The sequence below is a fragment of the Oenanthe melanoleuca genome, chromosome 1, assembly GCF_029582105.1.
Source record: "Oenanthe melanoleuca isolate GR-GAL-2019-014 chromosome 1, OMel1.0, whole genome shotgun sequence".
In the NCBI taxonomy this organism is placed as follows: Eukaryota; Metazoa; Chordata; class Aves; order Passeriformes; family Muscicapidae; genus Oenanthe; species Oenanthe melanoleuca.
In genome coordinates, this window is record NC_079333.1 from 18,983,265 (window position 1) to 19,007,012 (window position 23,748).

Sequence of the window (23,748 nt, forward strand, 5' to 3'; positions counted from 1 at the left end):
TTTAGAATTTTAAGATGCTTCATTTGGTTTGATGGTTTGTCTTCTTTCAGCTGAGTAAAGAGCTGAAAATCTCCAAGATTCAACTTTCAAAATCTGATTATTAATCAGATGTGTGGAAGATGTTATGTTGTGAACTGTGAAGATGGAAGATGAGAGAGGAAAGAATGCTGGCCATGGGGTATTCATTTCTTTCTTAGTGTTAGGATCTAGGCTTCACATGTTATGCACGGTTATAATTCCTATGAAAGCAAATGGAATGTGAAGAAGATAATTCCCTTCACAAATGAGCGCTGCTCAAGCCAACATATGATGCTAAAGGAGAGTGGCAAGTTTCCACTGACTTTTTCTAAGTGGTTCCTGATTAATTTCTTAGAGAGCCCTAGATAAGAGCCAAGATATGAAATAGGTGACAGCATGTTAGGGCATAACTGGTCTACTGGGAATCAGAATGAACCCCAGATATTTCCATTTTAGCCATGTCACTTTACAGCAAGAAAGTCAAAACTAGGAACTTGCAAATAGCTGATATTCATCTTAAATGTCTCTAGAATTCCAGTTTTCATAAATCCAGTAAAGTTGGAAGCCATTTAGAAACAGCATCATCTTAATTCTGGAGTAATCTGAGAAGAGACAGCACTAACTGAGCAGCAAGACATTTAGTTACTTCAGTATTCCTAAAATTTTTAACTTCATTTTTTAAATATAACAGAGGACACCAACACTTCCTTATTTACAAATATAATTTTATTTGGAAAGCAAAAAAGAAGAATAAGAATAGTTTTAAAGATCATTTGGATTTGAATTATCACACAGAACAACTCTTACAAGTAGTCTTGGACTAATACAGTGAAATATTTGGACAGCAATCTATCATTTTCCTGTGACCAGTGAGGGCAACTTCTGCTGTGTCAAACTGCTGTCACATAACCTGTGCAACCACAGAGTGGTCACAGCACAGTGCTGCAGTCCAACCTCTTCCACAGCTGCAAGGGCACCTAAAGACAACAGGATTTTGGTCCTAAGGAACTGGCAAGACAAGGAATGCAGAGCTTTCCTCCTCAGCTCCCCCCACTCCTATGACCTTCTGTCACTACCACACACACATATCACACACAGCCACACTCCAGTCCTTTCCACTGCCCATACTCATTCAGGCACCCCTGCATCAGCTGCAACCCAGGGGAGCACTGCTGAATTATCCACCTTTGTCATTGTTATGACAAAAATAACACTGGACAACACAGCAACAGCACCCTGCAGTTAGACTGCCAATTGGCATTGCAAGTATTCCTGTTCCTGTGCTTATGATCCCCTGGTAGCATTCATGGGACTGACATGCTGGAGAAAACACATGCCATACATGTGGCACAAAAAAAAAAAAGGTAACTAAAACAAATAAGTATACCTAGAAATTCTGCATTATTGATTAGGAGCACTCACTTAACAACTGTTTCTTTGGGATTGTCAAAACTGATGACCCAAAGTAAAGTGCTCACTTCTGAGGCAGTATGCATTGACAAAAGCATAAACCAATAATGCTATTTATATTTCTGTTTTCTCTACAGTTCCACTTAATGAGCCATGGTAATCCTTAAAGAGGTTATTTTAATTACTTAGATCTTATTCTTTTAAGAAGAAATGTTCTTTGGTGGCAGCTCTTCTAGCTTGAAAAGGTGAAGAAGGAAGATAAGCAGGGAAAAAAAGACAGAAATAGACCCATTCCATTTGTGGAAGTCCATGGGAAAAACCTGTTCCAGTAGGTTTATGTACTTATGATTAAGTATATCATTACATTGCCTATATGGAGAGTAGTCTTGCATACAGAACATTCCAGGCAGTCAGGACAGTTATTAAACAATTTTAAGCAAACAATAACCAGAACTAGAAAAAGGCATCTGAATCCTGTACCTATATGGTATATGGAAAAGTTCTTTGGGAAACTAGTGCCAGTGTCTCATGACCATCAGATTAAAAAACTTCTTCCTAATATCAAGTTTAAATTTCTCCTCTTTTAGTTTAAAACAATTTCCTCTTGTCCTCTCGCTATATGCACGTAAAAAGTTGCTCTCCCTTTTTTCTATAAAGCCCCCTCTAGGTACTGGAAGGCCACAATATCTCCTTGAAGCCACCTCTTCTCCAGACTGAGCAATCCTGACTCTTTCTTCACAGGAGAGGTGCTCCACCCCTGTGATCATCCAGCCCTCCTCTAGATTCACTCCAATGTTCCTTGTGCTCAGGACCCCAGAGCTGGATGCAACTCTCCAGGTGAGCTTCTGACAATGACAGAGCAGAGGGGGAGCATCACCTTCCTACACCTGCTGGCCATGCTGCCTTTGATACTGCCCAGGATGTGCTTCACTTTCACACAGTGCTGGCTCAAGCTCAGCATCTTACCATGAAAACATCCTAGTCCTTCTCCACAGGGCTGCTCTCAATTCCCCTACCAGTCTGAGATTGCCCCACCCAGATGCAGCACCTGGCTCTTGGTCTTGTTGAGCCTCATGATGCTCTTGTGGCCCCACTTCTCAGGTTTGTCCAGCTCTGTCTGGAAGGCACCCCTATCACCCCTGAAGCAGCAAGAGGCAATAAGGGGCATAGAAAATAAAACTGAATGGGCATCCTAAGTATAATAAGCAGTCTATTTAATTTATTTAGTTAAAAAACCCACATGCTTGGTATTTTTGATCTCAAAAGAAACCAAATAGCAAGACACATCCTGATCACCACATTTATCCCAAACAAATACGCTTTGTTGCCTCAGCCAGTGGCTAATTGCCAATTTGTTTCATGAACAAAACCTGACATAGAAAACAGAACCCAGCTATTAAGTATAGAGGGCTACAAAAGAATGCAGGTAGCTTTAAGCTTAAGGCAGAACTGCTCTTCCAGCAAGCATCACTGTGCAAAGCAAAATCCCACCTTCTCGATCTCCTCTTTTGAATCTAACTTTTTTTGCAGTAGATTATCTCCCTCAAGGGCAAATGTATTCCAAACATTTAAGGGCTCTTACAAAAGGCCAGCACTGATCTCTGTGCTTGAATAATATCCCAAATGGACCCTCATTGGTAACATGATAACAAAATCAGTGTTTCAGTCAAAAGAGAGAAGTCTTTCTGCTCCTCTGTTCTTCTCTTTTTGTGCATTGATATAAAGATCAGAGTCACCAGCATGAATAAGATTTAGAATTCTGATGAAAACAATAAGAGATACTAAACACTTTCTGGCCCTCCCAAATTTGTATTCAACCTCTCCCTTTGTTAAAGCTGTAATCACACTCCCATCGGTATTCAAGGGATTTATGCAAACAAGGTCTCTTCTGTCAAAAATCACAGCAATTTAATGCAGTCACAGCCTGTTGGGTTGTGTAGATTACTGACACCAAAGACACAACTTCATATTCTGATGTGTGTCAGCTCTCTATAATATACATCAGATGGTCTTAGCAGACTCCTCTCAGCCATTCTAGTATAAGAGACTGTATCTATATGCAACAGAACCAAGGCAAAGTAACAGAAGGTGACTTGAAGCCACAGTCATAAGGAAATTTAACAATTAAGCTAAAACTCAGCCTGTTGCTTAATTGCAAAGACACCATTTGTTGAATATCTTAATTTTGCATGCTTATGGATGCTTTCATCCACTGCTTAAGGATGAACCTAAATAAATAAAAGCCTGCTGTCTTTACCTCTGTGCAAGTGCTGTTTGTACAAGTCCTAGACACAGGACTTAACTCATTAAATCCAGCTGGGGAAAAAAAACCAAAAACAACACTTAAAGCTCTATGGCTTTCTACCTGACATTCTCACATGCAATACCAGCTCCTCCATCACTCAGGGCCATATCCTGCCTCCTCGGTGCAGGCTGTGCACTTGGCTTCAGTGGGCACAATTTAGTCTCTTGAAGTGAAGGGACACAATTTATCCATGACCTACCCCCAACATATTATTAACTACAGACAAATCTGGCCGTGGTAGAGAAATTCTACCTGCACTTGCACAGGGGATCATGTCTGTACTCACTGTCACCTTTTCAAGAACAAAAACTTGATTTCTCTTCCTGGCTTAACACCTTTTTTTCTAAAATCAGTTTGATGTTCTGAAAGAAAAGTGGGGAAGTGAGAGCTGATTAAAAGCCCTGATGAAATGCAAGCAATAGAGTGGAGTACCTGCAGTGTTCTGTCACCTCCACTCACCACCTCCCCAGGTAACCAATGGCCATTACATCATCAGGGCAATCTCTGGATACAGTTTCTGAGCAAAAATACACAGGCTAGCTAAAAAAAATAAGCCATTTCCAAAGTATGTTTTAATTTAGACAGTATATTACCAAACACCTCACAGACATGTGACAACTTCAGCAACTCCCCTGAGTAAAAGAACAATGAGCTAAGATCTGAGTTAATACTACATACAAATAATACATGTGTATATATATATATATTTATAAGTAGATGTATTTTTTTTTTATACTATATATATCTCAAAATACACAGAAGACTTCCTTTGACTACATGGACCTCTTCTGCATTTACTTTCCAATATGTTTATGCCATTGAGTCATGCTAGCAGATATGGCTGAAAAAAAAAGAATTTAAGGTGGTTATTTGCAAAAAGCAAGTGCTACACTTAAACATATCTTGGTGCCAAGATGACTGTATTGCTCATGGATTTTCCAAAGGAGAAAAACAAGCTTCTATTTGCAGGATAAATCACTGATTGTGTGTTATTTACTCAACTGTAGTATATTAATAGCTGCTTGCAAATAAGGACATTGAGGTATATATAGCACAGACCTTTAGTATAGAGAGCTTATTCTGCTAAGTAATTGGGGCTAAATACTTGACTTAGTAACTATTATCCAAATCTAAAGGGACCAGAAGTAAATCAGGTTCTATTCCTTCATTCCAGTCCTTATCTCCTCTCCCCAAACACACAACATGCATAATCCAAACACAGCATTCTGCAAAAATGAGCCTCATTATGTATAAAAAGAGCCACATTAGAGAAATCCACAGAAGTGGATAAAAAAAGGTGATGCTCATCCTTTTTCAATGGTGACTTACAGGTCCTTAGTGCAAAATTCTCATCTGAGTTCTGTATCCATAGGCTGCATGTTACTGGTCCCCTCACAGGCTGCTCAATGCACTGATGTGATCTAAATAAATCAACTAGTAAAACACACAATATAACAGCTGGTGTCTTTCAAGAGATGTTATTGGACCTAACACTAGAAACACCTTAAAAGAAATAAAAATTTTAGTTGGTTTTCCCTATTAAGTGCCTTGTCTAAAATTATAAAACATGAATCAAACCCTGCAAACTTGCATTCTCTTCACAAGTGTTGAGAGAAGGCAGGAGCTCTGCCTTACAAGTGCCCTCATCACACTGTACTTATACTGCCTTCATAGGACCCTGAAACCCCAATATTCATCTACTTGGGCTCAGTTTAGCTTCAGAAGTTCCAGCTGCTTTTTAACATTCAGTCTAATTAGGGAGACCAAAAAAGTTTCCTTAGATGTGCAAGTTAGCTTCAGTGATGAATAAGATGTTAAAGAGTAGGTGATGGACTCCCTAAAACAGCTTCTCTGATCTCCCAGTACCCCCTTTCAAGATCCTAGCTGGTCTGCCCCACTATTAACCTCTCTCCACACTGAGAATTAGCTATTTATTCTCAGCCTTTGTTCCTTCTCTCAAAGGGCCCCCTCCTCTCACACTTTACCCAAGAATTCTCAGCCATCTTCTATGAATGTGTATAACAAAAGCCTTTTGAAAGCCAAAATAAATTATATCCACTGGCTGGGATACAGAGAAGCCCCTATTTTGACCATTTACAGCACACTTTGAAAAACGTGATCCTGATGCAATGCTGTTTTTATTGCAGTCTTATGACTTGACAGTGCTGTTAGGAGCATATCCAAATGACCTCTTCAGCCTCACATCTTTCTCTCTAGGAAAGAGCAAGTTCTTTATAAATAGCTCCTCCTGTCTGGGATCTCTGTCACAGAGATACAACAAGGGAAAAAAAAAAAACAAAAACAACCAAACACATAATTGGAAACCCATTTAACATTATAGCTCCTTAAAATATGTGTAAATTTAGGAAAAAAAAAAAAAAAAAAAAAACTCTTACCAAAAAAATCTAAAAATTGAGACCAGCAAATTGTGAACAAACCCAACAAAGTCACCATGTGCAACACAATCTTTGTTAAAATTGCCAATCTCCACACAGAAAATAACTACCTGAAGTACAACCCCTTCCACACCCACAGGGTGTTCAGTAAACCCAGACTGAACTCTATTGACTGCAAAACAAATGTAACAGTTAACTAATTCAGTGCCTAAGGACAAAATCTCATTCCCAGCTCTCACACATCACAAAATGTCACAACATTTGGCTGCCTCCTGTCAAGCAAAAGCAAAATACCATGACTTCTCTAAGGGCAGGATTAAAGGACAGTGTCAGTGCTTCATTTGAAAGCTGGCAAATGTCTTCTTGTTTTGCTCAAAGTCACCCTGCCAAACTAGCATGGTGGTAAGAGCCTGAACAGAAAAAGAAAAGGAACATATTCTCACAAGAGAAGGAAGGAACATAGTCCATCTGCCTACCAATAATTCTGAGAAATAATTATTTAATAATTGTGACTTTCTATCAGAAAGATAGATTTAATACAGCAAAGTACTTTGCCATCTTTCTACTCCATTAGAAACCATTAAATCATTAAATCATTAAAATGAAGCCAAGGGACAATGCAAGGATTCCTGAAAGAAAAACAAAAACTTAATTTAATTTTCGAAAATAAAAAAGAATAAAAAAAAGAAAGAACTGAAACCACAGAACCTATTTTAAAGGCTCAATATTTGGCATGAGTCTGAGCAGTACATCACACCTGAAAATGGAAACTGCACCAAACCTTTACTTCCTTGGCATTATCTGAGAGACTTTGTTTCAGTTTGGACTAGGAGGGGATGATGGGTTTGAGGCACCAGGACTTCTCCCTGTCGCACATAAATCTTCTCCAGAGGTTCCACCCAAGCTCTACTGGGGCATAGTCTCTCAGATTTGATGAGACAGGAGGCCACAGAATGAGAACTGCTCGACCAGATCTGAGGGCAGAGACTTCCTACAGCATGGCACATCCTTACAGTAAAGCAGTGCTGTGGAACATTGCATTCAGGCTTGGTAATCAAATAAAACTGTCATTCAAGACTTACTGTACTCCTGTGCATAGTTATCCATTATCTGCAACAAAACCTGAACTTACTAAATTACTTCATATTTTCAGCATTATGCTGTTGTTTATTACAGAGCAATATGAAGGAATGCAGAAAGAGTAATTTTCTACTAATACTGAACAAGGAACATTATTAGATTAAGGACAGAACATTACCCTTGCAGCTTTTCTCTCAGCTTTGTGTCATTGCAGAACATGCAGTTATGTACTTCTCCCTGATGCCTCCTGCCAGAGATTTAAAGAACCAAGGCAAATCACTCCCATCACTCTTCTAACACTGCTGAAGAGGCAGAGAAGGAAATATGTTAATTTTTGGTAACATATCAGAAAAGTACATTGGTGTCATATTCCTTCCATCTGCAGAAAACAAAAGGGTAGTTGGTTCCCACCACACACCTATAAGATGAGACAGGCAGAAATGCCCAATGATAAAAGGGGGTTTTTACAAAAAAGAAAGAAAGATGAAAATTGATACACATATAATAGCAGGACCTGTGTAATGGACAGGAGGGAAATCATGTTTCAGACAAGGCCCCAGAAATCCCTTTTCAGTGTTCCAGAGACAATGCATAAGCTGGGGGGTGGGGGACACACAAGAGCCTGGAGTCTCTGCTATTATTGCTCCAGTTCCAATCTTGTATGAGCAGAAGAGCCACGACAGGAGTTTAGTTACCAGCCTTTGCCCACAGGTTACTCTTCTGGTTGTTCATCAGTCTGTAAAAACTATTTAGTGCTTGCAAGAGCCAAGTGCAGAGGCACACAGAGAATGGACAGCAGTGCACAGGCATTGCAGAAGGAGCTTTGCAGGGGATCTTATCTCCTTTATCTCCTACAGTCACACCAAGAGAGCAACAAGTCATGAGCTTTGATTCTCTGGTCCCCTCTCTTAAACCTCTGAGGCAGCTGGGAACAAACTAGAAGAGGGGCAGAGAAGTCCAACCAGATCCATTTTCCCAAGTGGAAACCAGCAAGGTCGTCTCAAACCCTAACAAACTATTCTACTCTCCTCTGGGAACTCTGTCCATGTGTTTATGACAAGGAAACAGCTCTGCATGCAGCTGCCAGTTATTTTCATTTAGCCCTCTCATTTTGCAATGTCCACATGTAAGAACATGCAAACAGTCTTTTTACTGACTTTCCATGTCTTTACAGGATCATTACTCAGAAGCTTTCTGATCAGACAGCATTGGAAGTTACATCATTTGCCAACAATATTTGGAGTGCTCAGTATCTGTGAAGAACAGATATGAGGTATAACCAAAACTCCATAGAAACAAGGATTATTATTCAACCTTAGCTAAGCTTTTTTTTTTAATTCTGGCCACTTTGTGTGATTGAACAATGAGAGAGTTCTGCAGAGAAAACCTTTTCCAACCTCCAAGTCCTAATGAAGACTTCTTATTCCAAGATCTTGGATCAGGAGAAGAGACTCATACCCAGGTGAATGTTGCCTCAGGACGAGCACAAATTTACACTCCTCACTGTGAAGGGCACAGGACAAAGCCACAAAGACAAGCTTGCAAGGGCAAAAGTGTGATCAGCTTCTGATGTGAATAACCTAAAAAAAAAAATAAAGACTTGGATAATATTTTAGCCTGCAGGCAGAAGAGGAGGTTTATATGGCTAGCCTGCAATGTGGCCAACACATCTTACCCACTTTGGTACTGACTGCTGCCACCAAAATATAACAAAGCTCAATTCAGACAACAGGGCTCTTAAAAGACTTGCAATATCCTTAGACTGTGCTCAGTCCCTTAAGGAAACTCAGAAGTGAGGGAAGTCCATCCTTCCAAGAGACCTTAACAGAATAAAACTATTCCTGGCTTTGACACAGGAAAACAAAAAGATCTTACATTGTTTCAAAACTTAAAACAAGAGACCAGAGACAGGGAGATATTTCCGTCTACTGAATTTGTGTCACAAAGAACACAAGTAGGTGAAAACTAAAAGGAACAGAGTTTCTGGCAAATGAAAGTAATGGGAAACTGTTACCACCTTCTAATGAAATTTGAAAAAAAAAGAGATGGGGCATTCCAAAGCAACAGACAGAAAAGTTGAGAGTTGCTCAATGTGCTATCAGTATACTGCTACCCTAATAAAATATGGGCAACATGTACTCTACTGTCCTCTGGACTTTTCTGATTGCACCATATGTTGCAAGTGCACATCTGCCCTTTACATAAAATGGATAGTACATACTTTAAAAGCAAACGTGAGGATTCCACAGGGTACAAGCTGATTAACATTGAGCTCAGCACATGAATTTGTTAGTCCAGTGCCACATGTCTGACTCACAGCCATGCCAGTGGAACATTCTTTAGCTCCATCACTGTGAGCCTGAAAATTGCACACTCACTAACAGCAACAATATCTCCAGCAAATAGCACCTGGGACAAATGAACACTTTGAACTGAAGTATTGGGCTTTTAGAAAAAGCCTTTATTCCTTTTCACCAGGTTATACATATCTCAGTCTCATTTGTATTAAAAGAAAAAAAAAAAAAAAAAAAAAAAAAAAAAAACAACCAACTTGGATTGTGCCACAATCTTTCAAACAAAACCATGTTACCATTCCACAGCAAAAGTAGCTGCATGAATCTGTGATGGGCTGCTGATCAATTTTTGACAAATCAATATTCTCATGACAGATCAAGAGGGCAGACATTCCACAATTTATAGTACCCACAACATGCACATATAGCAATGAGCGTTGGGCTACAGTTTCCTGCCTAGGAAGTTTTTTGCACAATGCTTTTAAAATAAATTTTGTATCAAATTCTTTTAAATATTTTCTATTGAAATATTTTCTTGTCAGTAATATAGCTACCCCCTAATGCTGGGATTCTCTACAAGTGGATCTTTCAGCAGATCACTATTCTGCTCAAGTTTTCCTTACTTAAAATACAATTAATTCTACCTCAGGAAAGAGGAATTGCCCAATACCTGTAGAAATTATAAAAGAAACTATCATTATTACTACTAAATAGAGACATCAGACAATAGAAACCCTAACATGATAACAGACACAATGTGTCAAGGGATTTTTTTCTTCATTTTGTTTTTTTTTCTTAATTTTCTTCATTTCATTATTCATTTTCTTCATTTCTTCATTCTTCATCCCGTGACTACAGAGTGTTAGGAAACTACTTCAAAGAGCTATATGAAAACAAGAAATACCCTCTCTTAAAAAAAGAAAAAAAACAAACAAAAAACCCCACAACACTAAAACCCTCAATATTTTGCAGAAGCATCATTCCTTCTCTTCCTCTTTTCAATAAAACTGCTTGAAACCCAAGGTTTAATAAAGTTAGTCACAATTATGCAGCTCCTATTTATCAGCTCTATTAATTCTGGACAGAAAATATTCAATTGTTTCATGTTTTTTATCTAGCTGCAGTTGTTTTTAACATGCATCTAGATGAAAAGCAGCACTGTCTCGCTGCACTGCTCAATATTGGATGCAACATTTCATTTTAGGAAAATGTCTGGGTTGGGACAGCACTGAAAAAACAGTCTGACTTTCTGAGTGTACCCAACTTCTGGTAAGAAGGCTGGATTGAAAATAATCATCCACGCAGGAAAACCACCTTGAAGTACAGAGATGAACACTCAGAGAAGGAAATTAACTTGTAGACAGACAAGGAAAACTACCTCTCAGTAGCCTGGCTCACATTTTGTGGAATTCTCAAGGTGTTGCACAAAAATAATTCTTTAACATTTAATGAGCCAACAAAACAATTTTTTTCTAGATAGAAGTTCTCTCATGGAGAAAAACAGGTAGCAGGATGGGATGGGAAGGACAGCAGGAGTTGACAAAGCTTACAATAGCTAGAACCACCAGACCACCACATTAAACTATTTTTATTGGTTTAATTCCATCCTGTCCCATGATAAACCTGAAATAACACCAAATATGAGCCACACTTGAAGCTAATTTCACTTTTCAAAACATGCCTTTCTAGGATGTTACACCTACAGAAAGTCTATATGAAGATGAACTGCCAGGATGATTGACAGTAGAAAAGATAGTATTTCCTTTCTTATTAGTGACAAGAACTCTTTACAATGTATTTTAAAGAATTACATCAATATTTTTTGTTGTACATGTACATATATCTGAATACAGCATATGTAAAGCATTTATACATACATCACTTAAGTTATATTCCTATTTAAGAGTTATTTCCTATTTAAGAATTCAATAAAAAGTTTTTATGCAAAAAGAGCATGTGTTTGTAGACTGATGTGTAGATAAGTAGATGTAACTAAGTGCAAAAAGAGGAGTTTTATGTATTTCTAAAAACATGTGAATTTTGAAACTTGCAGACTACCCTAAAAGAGAAAAGAGTCAGTCCAGTTACTTTTTGCGAGTGAATGGTCCAGTGTTTCCAAATCTATTTTTACTTTGTTGAGTCATTCAAATCCATTCTCTACAAATATCTTTGCTGTTTGCAAGTTACTCACTCAATAATTTATATGAAGGAAATTCACCCTAGGGGTTTGCTGGGAGCATGTTTGCTTTCACTGTTCACTGCCTATTATCCAATGTGTTTGAGCAGGTTCCCAAGTCACACAACTTTATTTCTACTCCCCAAGTGAATGAGTGAAACTTTAAGCTGCTATATCCAAAGAAGAGGAATAACAAATCAGGAATGAGGAACAGACAATTTTGTTTTCTAGTGAAAAGACATCTTTGCCTAGCTGTGTAGGAGCTGACAGTATTCCCTCAGAAAGCACAGCAAGAAGTGTGACTCATGAACCACAGGGCTGGCAGGGTGCTTCATCAGAAGGCAAATCCATTTCAGACACAGCAGAGAAAATGCTACAGGAGGTTCTCAAAATGGCTTTGCTTTTGTTTCTGAAGCCCAGAAGCACCCTTCAGACCACTGACCTCCCCAGGACAATGGCAAGACTTCACATTTGGCAGACATTCATAAGCAGCTCTTGAGCATCACTGTAAAGTATTACTGCTGAACTGTACAAATCATGAATTGAAGAGTCCTTTCAAAGTAAGTTCTCCAAAAGCTCACCACTGATTTCAAGTGGTTCATTCAAAACTCTAGAATAGTAATCAAGTCAGCTAGTTTCCAAGATTCCTACCCAAGCTGAGATAGAGAGGCCATGGGAGGGACAAGCAGGGAGCAAGATGACACAAAAAAACTCATGCACTGTTCAAAATAATGGCTCATTAAAAGTCAGGTAATTGCTTAGCAGAACTGATCAGAAGACCTGGTCTGAACAGACCAGTTTACCAGCCAGATTTAAGGGAGATCCTGCCTTGCTGTAAGAACTGTGGCTCCCAATCCTGAGAGGCAGCAAGCACTTAGCTATTCTGCAGTGAGCAACTCCAACAGTCTGCTGCATTAAGAGGACAATACTTAGCACTTTTCAGGGTTATGCCCACCAGGTAGAAAAAACTCTTGGGCAGTGTCATCTACTTGTCACCCTGTCTCAGGGCCTTCCCTTGCTTTTGATCCAAATTCAGACTGCACCACAAAAAAAATTACATGTAGAATATTATTAGTAAAATAAGCAACTTTTATTACCTGAATGCTACACATGGGGTCCATTGAAATAGCTACATTACATTTTTGGATTATCCTTCTTTCCTTTTGTGTATGCATATAAAAGAAATGTTTACACTAGAATTAGGTAATACCACCAATACTGACTTCAGTCTACAGAGATTAACAGTCCCTTGAGGATTGTATTGACCCTGGCTTTTCTCTCACCACTATTTACCTCTCTGGTCAATGAATCTTGATGCTGATTACAACAAAGTCAATACCTGCTTATTACAGTTAGAATAAGAATCACTAGTTTGGTGTCTGCCAAAAGTACCCTAGTTAAGGAGTCTGACAAGGTTTCACTGTGTCTATCTTCTTTTCCAGTAAAACTGTCTCAAATAACAATGAAAAAAATGCCACTTGAAGACTCAATAAACCAGTCTATTCTTACAAAATGAGCCCAGAGAAGCATATTTTAATATTTAAAACATAGGCAAGTATTCATTAGTATACAAATTCAAGCACATAAGCCCAGACTTTACACCAGATAATTATTATTTGGAGGTTGTGTGTAGTTGTTGTGGGTTTTTCAATAGTTATTGCAACTTTTAGGATTTAATTTGTCTTCTTTGCTACCCAGGGTAGGTAGCACATTTAGTTCTCTCTTCCCAATTAATTTTAGTTTTATGATAGATCTAAAATGAACTTCAGAGCTCAGTTCTTGTTCACAACTTTCCAAACAGAGAGCTCAGAAAACTATCCAAATAGCATCTTTACAATCCTATCACCAGAATCCCAAAAAAATCTATACATACATCCAAATCCTGATGGAGAAGGAAACAAAATGAGAAGAAAAATGTGATGACAGTGCAGCTTTGACCAAATTTGTGGCAAACATGCAGACATTCTCAGTTATGCAAACCTGGGGTGCCAAACCTTCCTGCTCCTGCTAGCAAGATCTGTCATTATTGTGCAGTTAAATTTACTGACAAACTTATACTTGTTCATATTTTATTCCATTAAGGTATCATAAGTGTCTCCAAGCCATAGACAACAGCTAAACCTACATTAGACTTCCATGCATTCATTGAATGCAAATCAGACCAGCACTATCAAAACTCTGAAGACCTTCCCCTTGTACTCATCCCATAGGCATGTTCATCTCCGTTGCATTCAGCAGCCCTTGTCTCTGCCCACTCAGCCAAACAACTGAGAAATCCTGAGCTTCACAGCTGAGCTTTTGTGAGCATTAAGATGTAAAAGACATTGAAGCTTAAAGCAAAGGTCACCAGCACAGCCTTAAGAGGAACATTTCAAATATTTTCTGATTGCCCACTTCCTAACTGCCTTAAAAAAATCTGAGAATCTACAGGGAAGGTGATGTCTGTGCTTAGTCTTAAGGTCCTCAGATAGGCAAGGACATTGAGTGTGGCTGGGCTGCACTTCTCACCAGGTCCAACACCTTTCCAGAGGTTGCAGTGTTTCTGCAAGGCCTGGTTTTTGCCTTTTGTTAAATCACCTGCCCACTCTTCAGTCTTTTTCCTAGAGGAAGAAAAGGGTGCTCCTAAACTGTTTGTTATAGTTAAACATAAAAATTCAGAATAGATTTTTCTAGGCAGTTAACCATATTCTTGAGGGAAAACATAAGGTAGTATGATTATTAAAGAGCACTCTCAGTAATAGTCACATCTTTATTGTGTCAACACTCTGCCAAAAAAAAAATAAGATTTATAGAAAAAGCCACTTACATTTCTTCTTTGCAGAACCAAGCCATCTGCCTCCAATATACCATCAGCCTCTGCTAGATGAATTCACACATATTTTAAAGCCCCAGAGTAACCATTAGAATGGAAATTGGACACTACTTGTCATTTGCAAAGCTTTCTTAACTGGAGAGGCTTCCCATTTGTTCAATTAAATGTTTGCATGTGCAATACACTTTATGAAATTTATCCCAAAACAGTGAGAACTGAAATAATATTGGAGGCAGATGGCACAGCTGTTTCATTCAGAGCTATCCTCGGCAATATATGAAGTGATGGACAGGACAGGGAAGTGGGAGTGAAAACTTGGTATTATGAAGAATATTATCCATGGGTTTTAGCAATAAACAAACCATTTCAGTGCCAATCTTCCCTCCCCTATCGTATGTAGCTGTGTGACTCACTTGAGTTTATCCAATTAGAAAATACTCATTTAATTCAAGAAGTCAGCCACTGAAGCCATGTAAGGTTTTCCCCTAAGAGAATCCATCCCTCTGCCTTGAAAGCTAAGGCAGTCTGAAAATGTGTCTCACACAGACAGAAGGAGGCAGATATTTGTGTGGGCTGACAAGGCAGCCTGCATGCAGAAGTGACACAGATACCAGAAGGAATAGGGAGCAACTTTAAGCTGCTGCTTATTTACATGCCTCTCACAGAGCAGAAATCATTGCACCATGCTACAGATGTTGCAAATCTCAAGATGCACATTCAGGGCTCATAATTAAAACTGGCAAACATTTTCACTGAGGAGAGGGGAAGAAAAAACCCAGAGCTATCCCAACTACTCTACATCTATTCTGAGATTTCTGGGGGATCTGTTCTACCACCACAGTATTAGGAATTTTCAAGGGAAAGGGCCTGCAAAAACATTCCCTCAGAGATAGAAGACCTGAAAGAACCTGATGAGAGCATACCTCTTTCTGTACAGCACCTAGACTGGGGCCAGAGGTTCAGTAAACTAAATGAGCAAAGTAATCAAAAATTTCTTCAAAAAGATTTTTCAACCCTCATGAAAGAAATCAGGATAATATGTAGAAACATATTTAAACCAAAATAGGTTGGCAGGAAATGTTTTAATCTCAGGAAGCACTGCTTTACTGGAAAACACAGATTGAGGATCACAAAGCATGAGTTATCCATAATGAGTAAGCCAGCACATATCCCACAGAAGAGTTTCCTTGAATGCAGAACAAAAACCTCTTGGGGCGAGAAGACAGATCCCAATCCTTATATCCATGAGCAGAAAATGGCAGTAGCTCTGTGGGACTCCAATCACCTTTTCTGCAGATTTAACAACAGTCAAAAACAGTTACAAGACCAAACCCAGTTAAGAAAGAATCACAGAAACCAAAGGACAGGTCTTGCCACCTCCTTTCCTCCCCACAGCCTACACTTTTCCTGCTTTCCCTTTCAATCCTGCAGCCTATTAGAGACTTTCACAGCTGGAGTGCTGCTGAAAACAGAAAATCTGTATGGATTGTCAGTGAGATGAAGAAAGTTCTCCATAGGTGCCATGTGACAATACAGGGCTGGGGAGAGAATGCTGAAAAGCCAAAAAGTACATCCCAGTTCACCAGAACACCCATGTTTGAATAGGTTCAGCTGGAGACTCTTATGCCTAATGCCTTCAGAAAAATTAGAGGGAAAAAATACTGCCAGTGCACAAGTAAGGGAGGTGAGAGGGGACTTAGGAAATGAATGGCACTCAACCTAGCAAAGGATTTCTTTGTGACAGTGAAGGGGCACCAGGTTTTACATTCAGTAGTGTATTACTTAGAAAAATATTTCTTGACCTTGCTGTTTCAGTATAAATTCTTTCCTCCCAACCACCTCTTTCCCAGTGGTAATACTATAAAAGATGTGCCCCAAGGGAAACATTTCTAAAAATGTTCTCATCTTTCCAAGCACTTACAACAACCTCAGGAGCAATTTTAAAATAAAAGAAGTAAATTCATAAGACTCAACCTCTTCTTTATTTGCAGGAAACTTTCGCTGTGCTGAAATTATTGCAAACTGTACCACCACAGATAAATACATTTCATTTCTAATTCTCATTTTCTCACACTGCCATAAACAGCACAATACATGGAAATTCCAGTGATGAAAAGTGATGAAAAGTAAGTGTCCTAATTTAGTGGGTTTGTACCCTGGCTTCATTTTGGCTACATCTTAAAAGGTCAATATCCACATATGATTCCAGTACTTTAATGACATAAAATAGCTATTCATAATTAGCTATTTTTCACCAAAGTTGTAAATATGGAAGTCACCCCAAGGGCATAAACGCACAGCTAATTCAGAAGTAATCCAGCTTCTGCAGAATATCTCTACAAAATATCAGTGGGAAGCAGGAATTTGTGTACATTCTAAAAAGCCTCTCCTCTTTGAATCACCATTTCCAAAGGAGCAGCTCTTCCACTCTTTCCTGCCACCCCTGCAGCTTTCTCTTCTTCAGAGGGGCAAGATATGGACAAGTTACCCTCAAACACTATAATGGCAACTGCCCACCTTCAACTGCTTGTCTTGCTCTACCCTGACCAGGTGCCCCTCTCAAGGGCCTCTGACAAGCTTAAGTCCCTCAGCACATCCTACCTACTACTCACCAGCTTCTGCTCCCGATTTTGGTAGGAGTGGAATTCAGCTGACATCCACACAACTTCCATCCAGTAACACTCCACAGCTCCCTCCTTTAGGAACAGCCAAGTGATGATGAGGGGCAGAAACTTGGCAGCTACAGTAGACATTACACTGATGGACAGTGGGAGCTGATGGACAACAGGAGAAGATTCCCACCTAAAATCCTGAAGTACTGCAGGAGGTGGGAACCAGGCCACTGATACACCTAGGAAACACACAGTGGAGCACTGATTTTTCCTTATCACCCCTATATCTTGTGGGAAACATTTCACTTTCTCCTACAAGAAAATGAATGAATTGCAAGTAGCTAGAACTCTGCAGGCGATGGATTTTTCCACCTCTCCACTCCAATCATCTTCAACCTGCAAGTTACCACAGTGGAAAAATGCATTTCTGTTTTTAGAGATTTGGTTATTGGGGAGACTAGGGGCAGTAAGGGGGATGCAGCAGTTTGGTTGGGTTTTTTTGGTTGGCTCATTGGTTGGGTTTTTTAAAAACAACAACTAAAGCAAAGATTCAGCTCTTCAAACAGAACAGAAATGAGCTTTTTACCATAAAAATTGTGGATATCAGAAACAAATAAAGAGAGCAGTTACATTTTTTGACTCCTGTAGGGGCTCTGTTGGAACCTCATGTGCCTGCTACTCCCTTCAAGTTACAGGATGAAGCCTCAGTATCTCAGAAGATGGATGTCCTATTTCTAAAAATAACCAGAGAAACCTCAGCACCCAGACAGGTTCCAGCTGTATGCCTGAGGTCTTCAGAGGAACAAGACCATGCTTTTACAACAAACCCCTTTCTGCACTTCTGGGATATCTAACACAAAGGGAAACAGTAAAAATGAAAACTGAAGATAGCTCTTCAATTCACTGATCTCTTGTTACTGGAAGAGTCACTGGTGGCATGTGGATGCTGTAATTGTAGAGAATTCAAAGAATATCAAGTTGGTCTAGAGTCAAGGTCCCAAAGACATGTACCTGAGCTGACCCTAAAAGCTGGAGCCTGTTAATCCATGGGACTGCAGGCATTCCTCACTTCTACCCAGAAAAAACAACCAAGTTGCTTGTCATCAGATCCCTCCCTGTATTTTACCTACTGGGAAGTTTTTTTAACCCAGATTTACTTTCATCATTGCTGCCTCTGTTAAAAGGCTACTTCCAGGTTATGTTATTGTTGCTCCAGCAGAGAGTGATACATTAGGCTCAATTTCAGCAATGCTCAGTTGTATTACTCAAAACACAAGATAATTTTTCTAGGCTCTGATGTCTCCTCCAAACCCCTTAGATTAAATTACAGGAGAGTCTCCTACACCAGACTTCCCTTCTGCATGGTAATGAATAATTCCCATTGAAACACTTACAAGTTGTACAGCTTTTGATGTAACAAAAAGAAAGTCCATAAGAAGGATTAGGTCTGTTAAAAAGTTTGAAACCTATAGGTTGGCAGTAGCACTCTAATGGTGCATTAAAAAGGGATAGACTTGCAGGAATGATGCTCCACCAGCATTGAGAAATAAAGCTCTTTATTGCTCAAATCAGAAGTGTGCAAACTTACATTTTCCAGCATTTACCCTTAACTATATCACAAAAAGATCTCAAGCTGGGGACCACTGCAAACTGCCAGAGGTTGAAACAACTTCTAAATCCTGCACTTCTTATAAATGATTATCTCATTTCTTGAACAATGAAGCTGCATGAATTTTGCATGTTACCTCAAGCACTTTACTTTATCCCAAGAATAACAGTTCCATTTCAAAGCACGTTAAGCTGAATCCCCATTTTATCACCCATACAAAATGGCTGCCAAAAGATAAGATACACACTGAGCAAAAAAACAGACAACATTTAAAGCACTGTCCATAAGGAAATCTCAAATTAATTTCAAAGAACATATCCTATTAAAAAAAACCAAACATATATGTATTTCCTAAACTAAATTGAACTTCTTGCACCTATTTTAGGTGTCTGGAGAATTTCTATAAAGCTGCAAGGACACTCAGTACATATTTAAACCTTTTAGTCTGCAACTCTTAGTTAAGTGAGAGAATTTATCACTGTCGCTGAGATAAGGCCCTGCTTAGAAATGAGTAGCTCAGTGCACCAAACTATTAGAAACCTGTTCTAACCAGCAGAATCAAAAACTTTTTTTTGAAGAGCACAAAAATGCAAGAGCAAAACTGACAGTGCCTGACCCATGATGGTTTGCATCTGACCCCCATTTTTCACCTCTTCTCTCACTAATCCTGATTTTAATTCTCTTCAAATTTGTACTTACTCAAGGCTAGCACCTAATTTATCTATGGAAATTCAAATCATCCCATGTTAAAATAAAGTTTCTAAAATAGACAGGTTTGTCAGCCCTTAATGAGATCGTTATTATTCATATTAAGTATAGTTGAAAGTGAATTAATAGCAAAATGCTTCCTTTCATTTGCAGGGAACAAGAGGGATGACACAGTTTGCAGATAGCTTTGCAGTGTGGGACCAGCTTGAAGTCAAACCAAAAGGTCTTTCAACCATGCAGAATATCCTGCTCTTAGAGACCTGGAGCATATCCTAAATGTTCTTCATTCGACAAAATCACCTAACAAAGAAAAACAAGAGATCTTGGGGATTTGCACCCAGCCCCTGAGAAGGTGATAGGACTTGAAGGGGCACATACAGAATTGCATCTTCTCATAATATTGAGCAATAAGAGTTAACCATGTCACACTGCATTTGAGATTGTCACATGCTAAGCTGCTCAAGTGCTCAATATTAAGAATTCAGATCAGAGGTGGCCAGCAAACAGGACAGGTTTACTCTGTCAATAACTAAGGTGTCAAATTCACCTAAGGGATGCTTCAAATTTCGTTCTAAAGATGACAGAAAAAGTCTAAACCAAAGGTGTGAAAAGGTGCTCAAGCACCTAAAGTGACAGCTTTGTAATACTCAGAGGCCTGAACAGCTAACTGGAAAAACAGGACTAGCACTCATGGCGAACTTTGAATCTTCAAGAGGAAAGAAAAAAAAACAATAGTAGGGCTAGGAAAGACGACCAGAAGATCGTGCTCCTGCTCTCCAATGCTTGGAAAGCAACAAGCTTGAATACACCTGTCAACACAGAGCCCACCACATCCCTGCCTCGGGAAACCTCTTCCAGCGGGTAGCAGCACGGCTTTCCTACCGAGACCCTCACACCGGGCCCCGCCGCCTCTCCCGGCATTGCCCCGGGGCTCCGGCGGCCTCGCCGCTCCCGGGCCTGTGTTCCCAGGCCGTATTCCCGGGCCCGCGTTCCTGCTCCATCCCCGCCGCTCCCGGGCCTGTGTTCCCGGCCCGGGGCCCTCATTCCCGCTCCATCCCCGCCGCTCCCGGGCCTGTGTTCCCAGGCCTGTGTTCCTTCCATCCCCACTGCTCCCAGGCCTGTGTTCCCGCTCCATCCCCACCGCTCCCGGGCCTGTGTTCCCAGGCCTGTGTTCCTTCCATCCCCACTGCTCCCAGGCCTGTGTTCCCGCTCCATCCCCGCCGCTCCCGGGCCTGTGTTCCCGGCCCGGGGCCCTCGTTCCCAGCCCTGCGCTCCTGCTCCATCCCCGCCGCTCCTGGGCCTGTGTTCCCGGGTCTGCGTTCCCGCTCCGGCAGCGGCCCCTGGCGCCCGGCCCGCTCCCGGCAGCGGCCCGGGAAGCGGGGAGAGGGGCAGGAAAGGCCGCCGAGCCCCCGGGTCCAAGAGCGAGCAAGGAGACCCACAGCAGCGGCAAGCTGAGAAAGGCAGCGAGCAGCAGAAAGCAACTGTGTGGGAAAGGGATGGATTGCACTGCGTGGAGGTGTATTTGCAAACTGGGAAGGAGGGGGAATCCAACGGGTTTTTAAATTTATGAAAGATTGAGTCAGCACTCAAAAATTATAGTTGCGGCCCAAATAACAGGGGGATTGTGGGTTTCTGGTGTCACTTGAACACCTGCAGTTGCTGAGTGTGCCCCTCTGAGTGCCTCTTCCCAGTCTTTCCGTCTTAATCACCACAGATTTCCCCGAACACTTTGCCTAAACCAAAAAGCAGCAATTCAGGTCCATCAGGTCTCATTGTACCTACCAGGGGGACAGGGAACAGATCACTGCCCTCCCCTACACCACTCCCCAGAGGAGTGCCACTTTCTGAGCCAAACACCATCAGTTTGCTCCAAGCTGCCAAGGTTGTGTTTGCCAGATGGCTGAGCTGTCTGATGGTGCTGTCTGCTGGGGCCTCCCCAGGAGATCAAATCTTTCCTGAGCACTCCCTAGAGAATAGCTCACAGAACTCCAGCAGTGCCAGGACAGCAATGTGAAGCAGGATGTCTGCTCAGCACATCTGATTGACTGCAATCCTGTCTACTATACACTTTAGTAACACATTTGCCTCTTTTCTTAGTGTCATAACACTGCTGATGCATATGCTACTTGTGATAAATTACTATTCCCTACCTCTTCTTTTGTAGGAGAGACCAGATTTCCTCCCCTCCCTGAGTTATACCCACTGAATTACTCCCCCTTCCTGCTTCTGTGCAATTCATTGTTCCTGCTTAAGCGAAGTATCTCATTCTGCTGAGTTATATTTTTCTTCTTTCCTTCTATTCTGTGCTATTTCTCTCTATTATGCATGATTTTCAAGGTTTCTCAAGCTATTTGGCATTTCCAAGCTACCTGCAGTTCTTTTGTGCCCAGGAAATTTAATATCCAGCCCCAGGACACTGAGTGACCATCACCTGAAATTTCTCAGCAGTACAGACTCCAGAACACAGTTTCCAGGTTCTCTTAGTTCTCCCATTTTGGTGGCAAAACACTGAATTCCAAAACAGTGAATTCCATTTCCATTCATCTGTGCGTCTGTTGTATTGCTGTCTTCATCTAAAACACTTTTCTGGCTCAGCAAGTTCATTGTGTCTTCAATGACATTGCCAACATGATCTCAAGGTCCTTCTCTACATTTTGTAACCTCCACTCCTATAATGGAGCTGTACAAAGATGTTGTGCAAGGAGAGAGAGAACAAAGGAAGTGACCCTGAGGTCTTCTGGAAACAGTGAATACTCAGGGAAGTCCCATTGTTGTAAAAACTTTATTGACAGTAACTCCAACTTGCCTCAGTACCAACCTCTGCTAGCAACCTGTACTTTGCTAGAAATTGCCAGTATTGTTTTTTCCAGTCAACAGTGTCTAAATTTACAGGTAAACCTCACAAACAAAATCCCACCTAAGACAGAGTTCTTACATTGTATGCCAGGCTACAGGGACAGATATGATCATTAATGTCAGATGTGGCACACTGATATCTCTGCAAGGTCCCATATCAGCATGTTGGCTCAAGCCAAGCTAATATAGAAAATGGATTTTGGATGAGAAGTACCTCAAGTCGAGGTACTGCAGCACTTGAGCAACACAGGCACACAGCTCTCTCTGCTACCATGATTACATTCACCCACAATAATGAATAATCATAACAGACCACATGGGCAGAGCCCAGTTTCCATGAGCTTCAGCATGAAAATTAGCTAGGTTTCTGAGAGCATTCAAGGAACATATTTCAAGGGCAGGATCTAAAAATGAGGGGAACAAAGACAGGAATATTACTTCAGAAATATTTCCAAAAGCAGTCTTGCAAAGATCACTCCATCTAATCCACAGCAAGGCAGCCACTCCCCCCTCCTCCCCAGCTGATGGCCACTTTTAGCAGAGGTAAAAATCTGAGCTCAAAGAATTAAAATCATAATTTTTTTGTGACAAAACAATGGTGTCACTGTGATTTCACTTGTATCGCCTAGGGTGGTCCAGTGCCTGGAACAGTTACTGAATGCAAAACACAGCCAAGCATCTCTGAATGCATGGATATTTGTGACTAGATCAACTTCAAAGAGAAGTGCCTAACTGCCAGCTAAGGTACAGCAGGACCTGCCTTCTCTCCTTTTTGCTGATCTGCTACCCTAAGCACAAAATTTTGGAATCCTTTATCAGAAGCCAGATATTTCTTGTGCCAAGAAGTGCTGCCACCACTGCAGGCGTCATTCTCCCAAAATCATAAGATTTTTAAACAAAACAGGTCAAGATCAACAATTAAAGCCTGCACATGACATCTGGTGACATCCTTTAAGCAGCAGGTACTATTGTAAGACAGTTCTTTTTTCCACTCTCTATCCAAGCCAAACCTACAAGTCTAAACTCTACATTTCTCATACCACAAGTGAATTTCTGTATTGGGATCTACTCTGTTTGTTCCTGACAGGACCTGTTTGGTACTGACAGCCTTAAGTATCAAACCAATTCGGATCAGGAAACCATTAGCAATTACACTACTGAGACTCACCATATTTCATTGGGCTAGAAGCACTTGACTATTCTGACTTGACAGTGCTGCAAAATATCAGGAGCCAGATGAAGCTTTTTTAAATTTAAAATAAATATGTGGGGGAAAATATCCCCTCCAAGCTGCCTAGCTGGTGCTCTAGAGGTCAACAGGGCAGGTGGTAAACACGAAAAAAAGCACCCATCCTGCTGACCCTTATGCTAAAAGCAAACTCCATTTTGAGCTCATTTTCAAGCCAGCAAGCACTACATCCACAACTTGGAGTTATTTGGCTACACACAGGTTCACTGAGCTCTGTATTACT

General features: G+C 40.6%; 1 protein-coding gene across 3 annotated transcripts in view; it reads right to left on the minus strand.

Annotated features, from left to right (window-relative positions):
• The window catches only part of ZPLD1 (zona pellucida like domain containing 1), a 95,685-nt gene that overhangs the window by 49,325 nt on the left and 22,612 nt on the right, over window positions 1-23,748 (minus strand). Inside the window, exon 1 of one of the 3 annotated variants that reach the window (XM_056502797.1) lies at window positions 7,388-7,465. The exons of the other annotated variants lie outside the window; for them this stretch is intronic. The gene's annotated coding sequence lies outside the window, so the exon portion shown is untranslated. Of the gene's footprint in view, window positions 1-7,387; window positions 7,466-23,748 lie in introns of those variants that run through there. 3 annotated transcript variants of the gene reach the window in all.